The 13,768-nt window shown below is 46.7% G+C and overlaps 1 pseudogene; it reads left to right on the top strand.

Annotated features, from left to right (window-relative positions):
• Positions 1 to 2,177: 2,177 nt before the first annotated feature.
• LOC137629869 (5S ribosomal RNA) lies at positions 2,178 to 2,296 on the top strand (annotated as a pseudogene).
• The last annotated feature ends 11,472 nt before the right edge of the window (positions 2,297 to 13,768 follow it).

Raw genomic sequence — 13,768 nt, forward strand, 5'->3', positions numbered from 1 at the left:
CCCGCGCGCCCACGTGCCTGCGCGTCCACACGCCCACATGCCCGCGCGACCGCACGCCTACGCTCACGCGCGACCACGCACATGCTCTCCAATGTTCGCCCGCGTGCGAACCAACGGTATTCCGTCGCGCGGACGGACGGTGTTCCGTCGCGCGGACAGACGGTGTTCCGTCGCGCGGTCCGACGGTGTTCCGTCGCGCGGACCGACAGTGTTCCGTCGCGCGGTCCGACAGTGTTCCGTCGCGCGGTCCGACAGTGTTCCGTCGCGCGGTCCGACAGTGTTCCGTCGCGCGGTCCGACAGTGTTCCGTCGCGCGGTCCGACGGTGTTCCGTCGCGCGGTCCGACGGTGTTCCGTCGCGCGAACCGACGGTGTTCCATCGCGCGAACCTACAGTGTTTCATCGCGCGAACGTCGGCTTAATTCTTGCAGTATCCATTGCTCGCCTACGGGTTATCGCTCGCCGACCACCAGCTCTCGCCCTTCCTACCACGCTCGCCCTCCTTCTGCGCTCCTTCGCGCACCTTCGTTTGCGTTCCTGCGTGCCAGCGCATGGGCGCTTCCACGTTCGCCCACGCGCAAACCATTGATTTACCATCGCGCGAGCGCCAGGGCGATTGCGACCGCGATTCCCGTTGGGGTTTCATAGCATGGCCAGCCTGGCGAGTCTTCTGGAGCGTATGTCCAGAACACGGCCTCACCCCGTAAACGCAGAGCATGGCACATGCAAGAGCAGGAAGAATCTTCAGGGAGGTCTGAGCAACATTCTTCTCCAGAACCTGGGTTAGCCCTTCCCCGTCATTCCCTGGAAGGGTTTTGCCAGGGAGCTTTCCGTTCGAGATTTCTCCATCGGCCAAGGGGTGACTGGTTTACCCCTTCCTCTTCTCCATCTCGTGAAAGGGGCTTACCAGGTCCTTTCCCTCCTCGGTTGCGACCCGAGGTTTTGTTCAAGGAAGCTACAGGAAGGTCATGGGTACTTTCCTCCTCTCGGGCTCAAGCACCTTGGCGTTTCGTTGCCAAGTTTCGAACTTGCGGGCAAGCTCGATGTTGGACCATCTGGATGCAATGACCGAGGGCTTCCTTTCGGGTGTCTCATCCGTGGATGTCGACAACCTCAGACACCCTTCCATCCTTGGGAAGAGTTTGTTTGTGCCCAAGGACAGAGACATAAACAGCGGTTGTGCGGAGGAAGTCGACTTCCATTTTCACTCCTCCAAGGCGCTTTCTTCCAGACCCTGCAGGGCTCCAGCGCCTCTTTCTTTCAGCCTCGTCAGCCTAAGTTATCGGACCGGCTACGACAACTGAGACAAGGTGTCCAATAGCAGTCCCCTCCTGTCAGGAACAGGTGGCACGGGAGGCTCTCCCGGGGGGGGGCATAGTCCTAGAGGGAGCGGCAGAGTTCACGAACTCTAGGATTGGCAACCCCCCCTTGCAGGTTTCACACTGGGAGGATGCCTAAAGTTACTCATCCGGATAACAGCTTCCCGATGCCCATTCCTGCACGATCTCCGTGATCAGCCAAGGATATCGTGCCTGCCGTCTCTGTCAGCGAATTCAGTGTCTCTGAACCTCTATGCCATAGGGTCGGCAAGAGTTTGCCCGTTTGGGCAGAATGATCCATGCCTTAGGAGAAGGTCCTCCATAGGATCGTCGACGGCTTCACCCCCCGGCTTCTTCAGTTGATCCTTTCTCGTAAGAAAGTATCTGAGACGGGAATTCCGTAGTCGACCTCTCAGCTCTGATCAAGTTTGTCGAACAAACTTCGTCCAGCGTGGAACAGCAGAATCGATCAGACTGGTAACGAGGCGACAGAACTCCTTAGGCCCTGGATCGGAAGGACGGGTACTTTCAGTTTCCATTCCATCCATCTTCCAGGAAGCTCGTGGAATTCAGCCTAGACTACAGGTATTCCTGCTTAAGATGCAGTGTGGCGATCCCGCCGTGGCATCGCAGGTTTTTCTCCAGAGATCTCTCCCTGCTTTTCTCATGGCCGCTCGGGAGCAGGCTGCCGCCTCCTTCGCCTTATGGAGGTCTGGTCAACTCCGGTAGGCTCGGGTTCGACCTTCTTCAACGCCGGGACAAGCTTCCGGATCCTTACCATGAGTGGGGGTTCATGGTAATTTGCTAGGAGCCCTCTCTTCTTCGGCTTCAACATCTGGAGTATCTAGCCATGATATTGAGTCAACGGCCTTACCACGTTGGAAACCCCGCTTCTCGTCCGTCCAGCGAGGTTAAGCAACGTCGGGTCTGGTTGGTACTTGGATGGGTAACCGCCTGGGGACGCCAGATTCTGTGGCCGCCTCCTCCGAGCCTTCCCTTCAGTTGACTGTGGCGAGGCTGAGGAGAGTCGCAGTACCTGTTTTCAGTCGGGCAGAGCTTGCAGCCCTACCTTGGAACGTTTCCTAGGTCTCTTTCCTCATTGACCCGTCTAAAGTTCAGAATAGTCGCCTCAGGATAAGTTCTCTGTGGGGCGTCCCAAGTTCCGGTGGTTTCAAAACAACGATTAACCGTTCTTTCTGGCCCCTATGGGACCAGCGGGACGATTAGACCTGCAACGGGGTTTGACCTATGGAACCTCTTGATGGGAGTGGATATTCTCGTCCTTTCCCCACATTTTTTATGCTGTTCTCGGACTCGTCAAAGAAAAGGGGGGGGGGGGCATGTTCCGGTCCAGGCCTATGGTCAGGACCTGAAGGATACCTCTCCATCATTCAGGCAGGCTTAGGGGCCGTAGTCTGGCCCCTCTACAGATCCTACAGCTCCTGCCGAGTCGCTCCGTGCGCGACGACTTCATGGTACTGGCGTGTTCTAACCAGCAGGGGACGCATTTTCATACCTTCACATCTTGCAGTAGAGATACTGAGATGATTTGAGATCCTCTCAATACCACCATCGGCTCGCTCATTCCGGGCAGAGGAATGTTCTCTCCGACTATCCGAGCAGAGCCTCGTAGAGTGTGTGTACCTGGGGGTCTTTGGCCTTGCGTAACCTGCAAGTCCTGGCCTGGGGGACCTGATCGCGACAACTTGGAACCTCAAGCTTCCGCTGTTCTTCCCCCTAGTCTCAGACCCCGAGACTCTTTGGCAAGATGCATTCCGGTGATGGTGGGACAACATCGACGCCTGCGTCTTCCCTCCTTTGTTGTCTGTTGAGAATGGGTCTCAACAAGACCAGGTTGTCTGTCAACCTTTCAATGGCCCTGAGAGCTCCACTGGGACTATACGCAGAACGGTTTCCGGACCCTCTGCTTCCCCTGACGGGACTCCCGGGAGAGCTTCTCCCACGGCACAGGCTACTCAAACAACCACACTGCAACATCTTTCACGAGCCGGGGCGTCGCTTCGGCTTCATGCCTGGAGACAATACGCCTCCTCCTCAAGAAGAGACAACCCGCTACAGTCGCGGGACGGAGGTCGCGTCATCTGCGATAGTCATCCGCAGGGGTCTTCCAGGCGAAGTGGAGAGTCTTCGGTGGTTGGTGTCGTGGGAGATATACCTCTTCCCTTGAGGCCTCTTCTCCAGCAATAACGAACTTATTGCCTTTCGGCGGGAGGAAACTCCTTTCCGCTCTCGGCAATGAAGCCTGTCGCTCAGCCTTTCCCTGACCTTCAGGCTGAACGGAATAACTTTTTCCTTTCCGCTGGACCTTTCCTCGCTCATGCGAAGCTGCGAACGTCCCTGCCCTAGTCGGAGTGAGACCTCCAACATGGAGCATGGCTCGGACTTTTCAGTCCCTTAAGAGATCTTCTCAAGACCCTTTACGTCAGGCCTCTGATCGTATTCCGTCTTGGGGCTCCTGCTCACTCTGGCCGCGGCCAGTGTGTAAGCAATCTTCTTGGTCTCGTACGACTCCGCCCTTTCTAAGGAATGGGGGAAGACAACATTCAGGTTCGCTCCTGAGTTGTTGGCTAGACTCAGAATCTTCGGGTCCCGGCCCTTCGGTCCAATTCCTTCAAGATTTCGATTCTCCATTCTGTATCTGATGTCCCAAAACATTCTCCTTCTTGCCAGTAAAGGAATCAAGAGGTTAGCTTTGGGAACAGCTGCAGTTTGTTCTCACATGCAGCCGGGTTGGGAGCACAAGAAGGACACGGGGGAGAGTCACCAGTATACCTCTTCAGCTCGGACTCAAGGACATTCATCTCGACCTGAATCCAGACCCTCCCCCGTCACGTCGCCCTACAGCTCGATGTCGGATACATCGCAACGTCCCTCGCCTTCGAGTAATACTACTCTGTGACGCAGGTGCTACAAGCTGGAGTCTGGAAGCGTCTAATGACCTTCGCAGCCCGCTTCCTGCAGGGCGTGACCCACAGGAGTTTCGATACGTTTCTATCGCTCTGTGGTGGCTACACAACAGCTGGTCTAACCTCAGGCTCCTTTTTGGACAGGTAGCAGAAGGTTGAGGGCATTGTTATCAGGTTTTAGTCTGCATGAACGAAAGAAGTATGTCTGGCCCTTACTTCTTTCTTCATCATCCCCTCTACTGGGAAGCAGCATCCTGGTCTCTGCATAGCTGACCTCAAACCTCTGCAGGTAAACCATGCTTCCTTGTGTTCCGAGTATTGAGTCAATACTGTCGCGTCCCCCATACCCTGACGAGGTGGTATTGGGAACGTCCTAACCCAGAGTTCCTTCTGGAACTCCAGGTCATCTGCCTAGGACTGGTCACACTTCTTCCTTCCCACACAAGCTTATTTAGGCCACACGGTTCCTTGCGGAGCAAGGAACTTGTGAGGTGCAGGGACTCCTTTTCTCGAGTGCGACTCACTCGGATTCTGAGTCCCCGGGTAAAGCCAAAGCCAGTATGGCTGGGGACTTTCCACCCTTCCTAAGGGGTAAGTCACCCAATGTAAATCGAAACTCCTGTGGGTCACGCCCTGCAGGAAGCGGGCTGCGAAGGTCATTAGACGCTTCCAGACTCCACCCTTCCTAAGGGGTAAGTCACCCAATGTAAATTGGGTTGTGTCGTTGTTGATTGTCACTTTATCTCTATGCATACTCAGATCCATTTTCCATTTTTTCATAGTATTTCTACCACACAACAATGGCACATTTTCAGCATCCAGCACAAAAGCTCCAAGCAAAATCCTTCTGAAAGTATCAGATTTTTCATATTCCTTTATTGTTATTGGTATTTCTATAATTTCCTTACTTTCATATATTCTACTTGGACCAAATCTGAATTTTTGGAAACATCTCCTTTTATGCAAATTTTCTTTCTTAATACCATTCTTCTTCAGATATTTTTCTAGCCAACTTTTTCCAACTAAGCTACTTGGACAACCAGTATCCAAAATCAGAGCTCCTACTTCCGTAACTTCTTTAGCAAACATTACATCGCTGATATCTACATCAATGATCTCTGATACTTCTTCCATACTTACAAAATTCACATTCTTTCCTTTCTTCAACATTTCTTCAATCTTTTCCAAGATTTTTGCTACATTTTCTTCGACCTTAATCACTCTTTCTGTCAAATTTTGCTGCTGTTTCCGATCATTTGACACAGACCTACTATTAGAAGATGATCTACCAGTTGAAAATGGCCTACCATTGGAGTATTGTCTAAAACTGGACGACTGCCTCGAAGATGATCCTGGTCTTGATGGTGTCCGCGAGGGAGCTCTCCTATATGTTCCAGACTGAGTCCTCCAAAATCCTGGATTAGAATCTGATCTACGAAATCTATGAAAATCAGGCCTTTGCTTAAAATTTTGCCATCTTTGCCATCTACTTCTATTTTCGCCATAGTGAACCGAAGACAAATTCTCAGATGATCCTGAAAATTTAGTTCTAATATTTCTATTATTTTCGATTTTTAACTTTCTGTATTCGATCTTTAGAAGATTAAAAACTTCATTGTCTTCTCTTGGTCTCCTATCAGTTCCATCATGTCTCCATAGCATCCATCAGTCTTCTTTTCTCTTCTGCATTAATATTCCCCCGATTATATGCTTTTTCTACCATCATAACACCTAACAAGTAATACAAATGCACAGTAACTTCCCCTCTCATACAATCACAGATCAAGACTTCAAACTTGTCCCAGTAAGTTTCATTAGTATCCTCTTCCTTTACGGAAAATTCCAAGATTGACTTGAGAACATCAATACACTTCTCAGCTGTAGTTTTTGCATACTTTTGCTTAAGAATTTCCAAAACTGCTGCTACATTTTTGTTTAGAGCTTCAGATGTTTTATCCAATAGCACAGAAACAACATAATCTTTAACATTAGTATTTTTCTTCAGGCTCTCTACTAAATCAGTATACTTCGTAAAATCATCATCCTTGTTCGAGGTATTCCACGCTTCTACTTCTTGAAAAAACTTTTCAAAAGTTTGACCAACCCAGATTGGAGGAGGTTTCGCTTTAGTAATCTGTGTTGATCTTTTAGCTTCCAATCCTTTGGCAATTTCTTCACCAATAGTTTTTCCCATTGTAATGATTGCTGTTAAATCATAAGCACCTTCTTTTACCACACTTGTCGAAATATCTTTATGCATAATTTTGATATGCTGTTCCTTTTCCATCCTGTTCATGAAATTCTTTTTACATATATCACATTTAATAGCTGTTTTTCTTGTGTCCATACGTGCCACATTTACAGAAAACATTCCATGTGCAGATAAAATATCTTCTATCCTATCTACTTCATCCTGGGTCCATTTCCTATTGGGGTCACAATCCTTTTCATCGTTTTTGTGACCAAGCAAAGGTCCTCCACAATTTTTACAATGATGAAAGACAAAACTACCATCGGTTTTCTGAATATGACCAAATTTTTCAAGTTCACAAATCTTTTTGTTCAAGTCCATGCTTTCTCTGTACATAACATCCATTTTAATTTAATTTTTCTTAAACACCAGGGGAATTTTCAGGGTAACCTTCAGCTTAAATTTTCGAAATGTTTAAATTTGAAAAATATTAACTTAATTTATCTTTAGAAAATAATAAGAAAAAAATACACGCATACTAGAGGTCTCGTAAATTTTCTTGGGTGTAAAACTTCTCACTCAGAATGTTCTTTGAAGCGTCAACTTATGTCAACCAGCGTCAACTTTTGAATAGAAGAAGTAATACTGGTAATATAAGTAATACCTCTTGCTGTCTTCTTCCTACATGAGGAACCTTACACTCCGCATATCATCTTAGGGGGAGCTTTTTGGCGGGAAAAGTTCAAGTTCCTTGGTTCTTCTAAACATAGCTGATGGTTGACCCCTCCACCCCCCTTGGTAAGGGTGTTTTACTCCATGTTTTCTGGCATTTTAGACAAATTTGCACAAAACTTTCGGAACTTATTAATCACAAGAAAACACTTGTTAATATCGATGTCCAGGTCCGAGATTCGATGACGTCTCTGCTACCATATGTTATATCCCAATTATACTTGGTGGAATACTGAAGAGATAATACCGTTGTCCTTAAACCTTCTTTATTTCCTTTTAGCCGAAGTTACAGTAATCCTGTTAATACAATATCTATATACAGACTCTTGATATAAGTATTTACATAACCAGAGGTAAATGTTAACTGCTCTTTGGTAAATGATCAACAACCCAATATACTAACATATTTATAAAACTGGTCTATTTTAAACAAGCACTTTGTTACATTACTAATAACAGCCAGTTATACTCTCTTGTTCTATTATAAATAAATATATATGTAAGGTATATCAGGTTTTTATTTCGGTTACGGAACAAATGACAAATTCGAAGATAATTTGTATTTTTCCTAACCATATAAACCTTAGCTATTTACATATATTTGCCCGCCAGCCCTGTCCCCCAAGACAAGTCTTACCTCTAAGTGAAAGTGAAGCAATTCATCGGTGTGTGAGGGGGGAGGGGTAGCTAGCTACCACTCCCCTATCCCCCCGCTAACTAGCGCGGGGGTAATACACCCTCGTTAAATTCTAATGGCTCGCCATTTCAGCTACGCTAAAAGGTAAACCCAATGTAAATAGCTAAGGTTTGTATGGTTAGGAAAAATACAAATTATCTTCGAATTTGTCATTTTTGGGTGAGATAGCCATGTCGTCCTGATGGACCCGCCCTTTTTCTCTATTTCCAGGCCTTGACAGGCCCCTCCCTATCTTATTGTATCATGGCAGCTGGCCTAAACACCTGAAGGAATGAGGAAGGCGCGCAACGGTGACGTCAACCAAGATGGCGGCCAAACATGGCGGCGGTCATTATTATTATTATTATTATTATTTGCTAAGCTACAACCCTAGCTGGAAAAGCAAAATGCTATAAGCCCAGGGGCCCCAACAGGGAAAATAGCCCAGTAAGGAAAGGAAAGAAGGAAAAATAAAATATTTTAAGAAGAGTAACATTAAAATAAATATTTCCTATATAAACTATGAAAACTTTAACAAAACAAGAGGAAGAGAAATTAAATAGAATAGTGTGCCTGATTGTACCCTCAAGCAAGAGAACTCTAACCCAAGACAGTGGAAGACCATGGTACAGAGGCTATGGCACTACCCAAGACTAGAGAACAATGGTTTGATTTTGGAGTGTCCTTCTCCTAGAAGAGCTGCTTACCATAGCTAAAGAGTCTCTTCTACCCTTACTAAGAGGAAAGTAGCCACAGAACAAATACAGTGCAGTAGTTAACCCCTTGAGCGAAGAAGAATTGTTTAGTAACCTCAGTGTTGTCAGGTGTGTGAGGACAGAGGAGAATCTGTTAAGAATAGGCCAGACTATTCGGCGTATGTGTAGGCAAAGAGAAAGAACCGTAACCAAAGAGAAGGATCCAACGTAGTACTGTCTGACCAGTCAAAGGACCCCATAACTCTCTGGCGGTAGTATTTCAAAGAGTACCGTAACAGTAACGAAGGAGGAGAACTTCCATAACTTGCCACTCTTCCCCCTCGAAGCGTTAACGCTATGTGGGGTGCAGATAGCTATGTGACGTGTCAAGATTACGTCCCCTGTTATTATATGATATCCTAAAGGGAAACCTTATGAGTACTCGCGCCATAAGTTAGAATTCTGTGAAACCTTCAGTTTAATTCTCTGGGAATATCTACTGTATTCATATATACCCTCAGGAAGCTACTGAAGGAACCTTCCATCAGGACAACATGGCTATCTCACCCAAAAATAGATTTTGAGCGAATGTAAAATGATATTTTCCTTATAAAATAAATTTTTGAATATACTTACCCGGTGAATATATAATAGCTGACGTCTCCGACGGCCCGACAGATCCAAAAACTCGCGAGCGATCGCCGTGAAGGTTGCGGGTGTGCCCACCAGCGCCGACTATCGGCCAGATACCGCATATACTTGTCAATTTCTCCAGTTCTTCTCAGTCCGCTGGGTCTCTATCGGGGAGGAAGGGAGGGCCTTTAATTTATATATTCACCGGGTAAGTATATTCAAAAATTTATTTTATAAGGAAAATATCATTTTTAAATATTAAACTTAGCCGGTGAATATATAATAGCTGATTCACACCCATGGTGGTGGGTAGAGACCAGTATTAATACAATAAAGGCGTATATGCTCAAGAGTTTTTTGACAAATATTTCATAAAAAACCAACTTAAGTATAGGTACCTCGTAAGGAAGCTGACTCTGATGATTACTCTGCCTCATTAGTCCGTTTTCCTCACGAAGCCCAGCCATCCTTCCAGGATGCTGAAAGACTTCCAGGAGCTGTTATATCCAGGGCGAACACCCCTATAACAGGACCTCATCAATACCCTTAATCTGGGCGCTCTCAAGAAACAACATTTGACCACCCGCCAAATCAAAAAGGATGCGAAAGACTTCCTAGTCTTCCGAACAACCCAAGACAAGATTAAAAAACATTTCAAGAGAAGATTAAAAGGATATTGGGATTAAGGGAATGTAGTGGTAGAACCCTCACCCACTACTGCACTCGCTGCAACGAATGGACCCAGGGTGTAGCAGTCCTCATAAAGAGTCTGGACGTCTTTTAAGTAAAATGAAGCGAACACTGACTTGCTCCTCCAAAAGGTCGCGTCCATAATACTTCGAAGAGATCTGTTTTGCTTAAAAGCCACCGAAGTCGCTATTGCTCTCACTTTGTGAGTCTTGACCTTAAGCAAACAACGATCTTTCTCATTTAAATGAGAATGTGGTTCCCGGATTAAAAAAGGGATTTTGACGTAGGAAAAATCTATTTCTGGGCGAGGGACCTGTGCCGCCCAGTGAATAAGCTCCTATTAGCACTTATTCTTAGGTAATTTACTGCTAAATATACCAGAGAAAAAATGTAAAGGAGTGCTAGGTTGACTAGCTCGCTCACCTATTGGTGTCGGTATGGAATTGGGCGTATAATCCAGAGGTCCCGCACCATTTAGATTCATCCACGACAAAGACCCCCAATAGAGGAGAGCCGTTCAACCTCACTCGGCACCACCAACTCTGCATCCGCTCAGAACCCAACTCCTTAGCACCCAAAGTTTGGGGACTCCAAGGGAGAGGAGCTGGGAGGGTTCACTGGGCGGCACAGGTCCCTCGCCCAGAAATAGATTTTTCCTACGTCAAAATCCCTTTTCTGGGCTTGAACCTGTGCCGGCCAGTGAATATATACAAGAGAAATGTCACCAAACTTGAAAAATAAAGGAAAAAACATAAACACAAGGGAAACACAAGTTACTTTAATCAGAGTTGAGTGCCAAAAACAACTATAAAGGTACCTTAAAAGGAACATAAATCCACTTGGTAGAACAATTGACAAAAAAGGTAAGGTATAATAATGCCGTGAGTGATGATATATACAGATACTCGGGAGTCAAAAATTTAACAAATATAGGAATAGTAACCCGGTGCGAAACCAACGAATACAAATAGGGTATAAATGAGGCAGGTAAGGGGGAGAGATAAAATGACAAGGAATTAACATGTGAGTTACCTGGGGGTAACTACGCTCCCTGCAGCTACCGTAGGAAATTTAAGGGCTTCCAAATGTTTAAGATAGTGTTTCTTGAACACTGACGGTGACTTCCACCCTGTGTACCTAGAAAGATCCGTAAAATTCATGTGGTGAAAAAAGTTCACCGAAGTAGCAACTGCTCTAATATCATGTGCAAGAGGAAAAGAGTCAGGGTTAGCTTGTTTAATAAAATACAAAATTTGTTGCCTGATCCCTTTAATGGTAATGGTACCGCCTTGTTCTCTAACGAATAGAGGCCCGGAGGAGTTAGAGGAGGTCCGGGATAAATAAGACTTAAGAGTAGTAACAGGGCACAGAGACGGATCTTGCGTGAGGGGAACAATTTTCCAGGAGGACCATCTGTTCTGAGGGTCTTCGTTCTTAGCTAAAAAGAATTTGTTAGGTGAAAGAAGGACCTCTCCCGAAGGAAGGAACTCAATATGACCCGGGTCTCTTGATAAAGCTGCCAGTTCAGAAATTCTTGCCCCGGAAGCCAAACTCACAAGGAAAAGTGTTTTCCTGAGAAGGGGAATATAATCACAAGAACTGTTAACGGTATCAGAAGCCAATTTGAGCACATCATTAAGGAACCAGGTAACCGGGGTAGAACGGGTAACCGGTTTCAGTCTGGCGCAGGCTTTCGGAATCGAAGCTAACAAAGAGTCGGTTAAGTCTATGTTAAAACCCACTAGGAAGATCTTTTTCAAAGCAGATTTAATAGTGGTGATAGTATTGGCTGCCAGACCTGATTCTAATAAAGTTCTAAAGAAAGTGACTGTAAGGTTCAAGTTCATACAGTGTACGTCTGAGTCTATCAGAAATTTAGCCAACTTTTTAACTGCAGAATCATATTGGCGGATGGTGGAATCCCGTTTATCTGATTCTAGGAACAGGGTGTTTTGAGGATCGATATTGGCACCATACATGGCCGCAAACTTCATGAAGTCCATAAAGTTAGGGCGCTCTGAATGTTTGAGAAAGCGTATTCAACGCGTGTTTGTACTATCTGAGACAGAATCGGATTGGGTATCGGGTGAGGATGTAGTCTCAACTCTCGCAGGAGAGGGTACCAATTGCTCTTGGGCCAGTTGGGTGCGACCAAGGCTACTCGTCCCTTGAAGGATCTCAGTTTGTCTAGGACTTTCAGTAAAAGATTCACCAGGGGAAAGAGATAAATCCTTTCCCAGATGTCCCAATTCTGTGACATGGCGTCTGTGGCGTAGGCCTGAGGGTCTAGATTGGGAGCCACATATACTCTCAATTTGTGGTTGGACTCCGTGGCGAAGAGGTCTACTTGGAGACCCGGAACCCGAGAGAGAATCCACCGGAATGACTTTTGATCGAGTGACCATTCCGACTCTAGAGGGGAGGTCCGGGACAGGGCGTCTGCAACTACGTTCCGGACTCCCGCCAAGTGGACAGCTGAAAGATGCCAACGGTTCGAGGCTGCTAGGGAGAATATGGCTACTAGAACATGGTTCAGAGGCCCTGATTTTGATCCGCCTCTGTTGAGGCAGCGGACCACCACTTCTCTGTCGAGAACCAGACGAAGGTGTTGTCTCTTGGATGGAGAGAGACGTTTCAGGGTTAGTAGAACTGCCATAGCCTCCAGCACATTGATGTGAAATTGGCAGAATAAGGGAGACCAAAGACCTTGAACTTTCCTGTGCTGAGAATAGCCTCCCCAACCTGATAGGGATGCGTCCGTGTGAATGATTAACTTCGGAGGTGGAAATCGAAGGGGAACTGACTTTGACAGATTGTTGGCCTTTGTCCAAGGTAGAAGTCTTTCCCGGAGAATGGGAGGAAGGCGGACTTTCCTGTCCCGGAGCTTCCGATTCGCCCTCGAACGCCAGACACGATTGATATCTTTCAACTTTGCTTTCAGAAGTAGATCCGTCACTGAAGCAAATTGAAGGGACCCTAGGATCCTCTCTTGGAGTCGTCTGGAACTCACTTTGTCTTTGAGAAAGCGTTTGGTGTTCATTGCAATCTCTAACCTCTTGGGTTTGGGAAGACATAGAGTGTGAGATATAAGATCCCATTGCAGGCCGAGCCATTGGAACTTTGATTTCGGAAGAAGACGGGACTTCTTGAAGTTGATCTGAAAGCCTAGAGATTGAAGGTATTGGATGACTTTGTGAGTGGCTTTTAGGCAATTTTGGGAGGTGTCTGACCAAATGAGCCAGTCGTCCAGATAGGCTACTACTTGAATCCCTTGATTTCTGAGTTCCTGAACAGCGACTTCTGCTAACTTTGTGAAGATCCTTGGGGCGATGTTGAGCCCGAAAGGCATCACCTTGAAGGAGTAATTTTTGTTTCCTAGGCGGAAGCCTAGATACGGGCGGAAGTGTCTCGCTATCGGAACGTGATAATAGGCGTCTGTAAGATCGATAGAGGTGGTGACGGCCCCACGGGGAAGTAAGGTCCGCACCTGCGAGACGGTAAGCATTCGAAACTTGTCGCATTGAATGGACAAGTTGAGAAGGGATAGGTCTAGAATCACTCTTCTCTTGTCCGAATCCTTCTTCGGGACACTGAACAGCCGACCCTGAAACTTCAGGTGTTTCGTTTCTTATATGGCGTTCTTTTGTAACAGGTCCTGGACAAACTCGACTAGGTCCGGAGTGGAATGCTGATGAAATCTGTTCGGTGGAGGAGGTCCTTGAATCCAACTCCACCCCAGTCCCTTGGAGATGATACTGAAAGCCCAGGGACTGAACCTCCATTTGTTGCGGAAGGCATAAAGCCTCCCCCCTACCGCTGCACCTCAGTATTGGCTTGAGGAGTTGCCTCCACGTCCGCCTCGGAAGTTCTTTCCTTTGCGAAAGAATCTACCTCTACCTCTGTTCTG

This window comes from Palaemon carinicauda, chromosome 37 (assembly GCF_036898095.1).
Source record: "Palaemon carinicauda isolate YSFRI2023 chromosome 37, ASM3689809v2, whole genome shotgun sequence".
NCBI classification, from domain to species: Eukaryota; Metazoa; Arthropoda; class Malacostraca; order Decapoda; family Palaemonidae; genus Palaemon; species Palaemon carinicauda.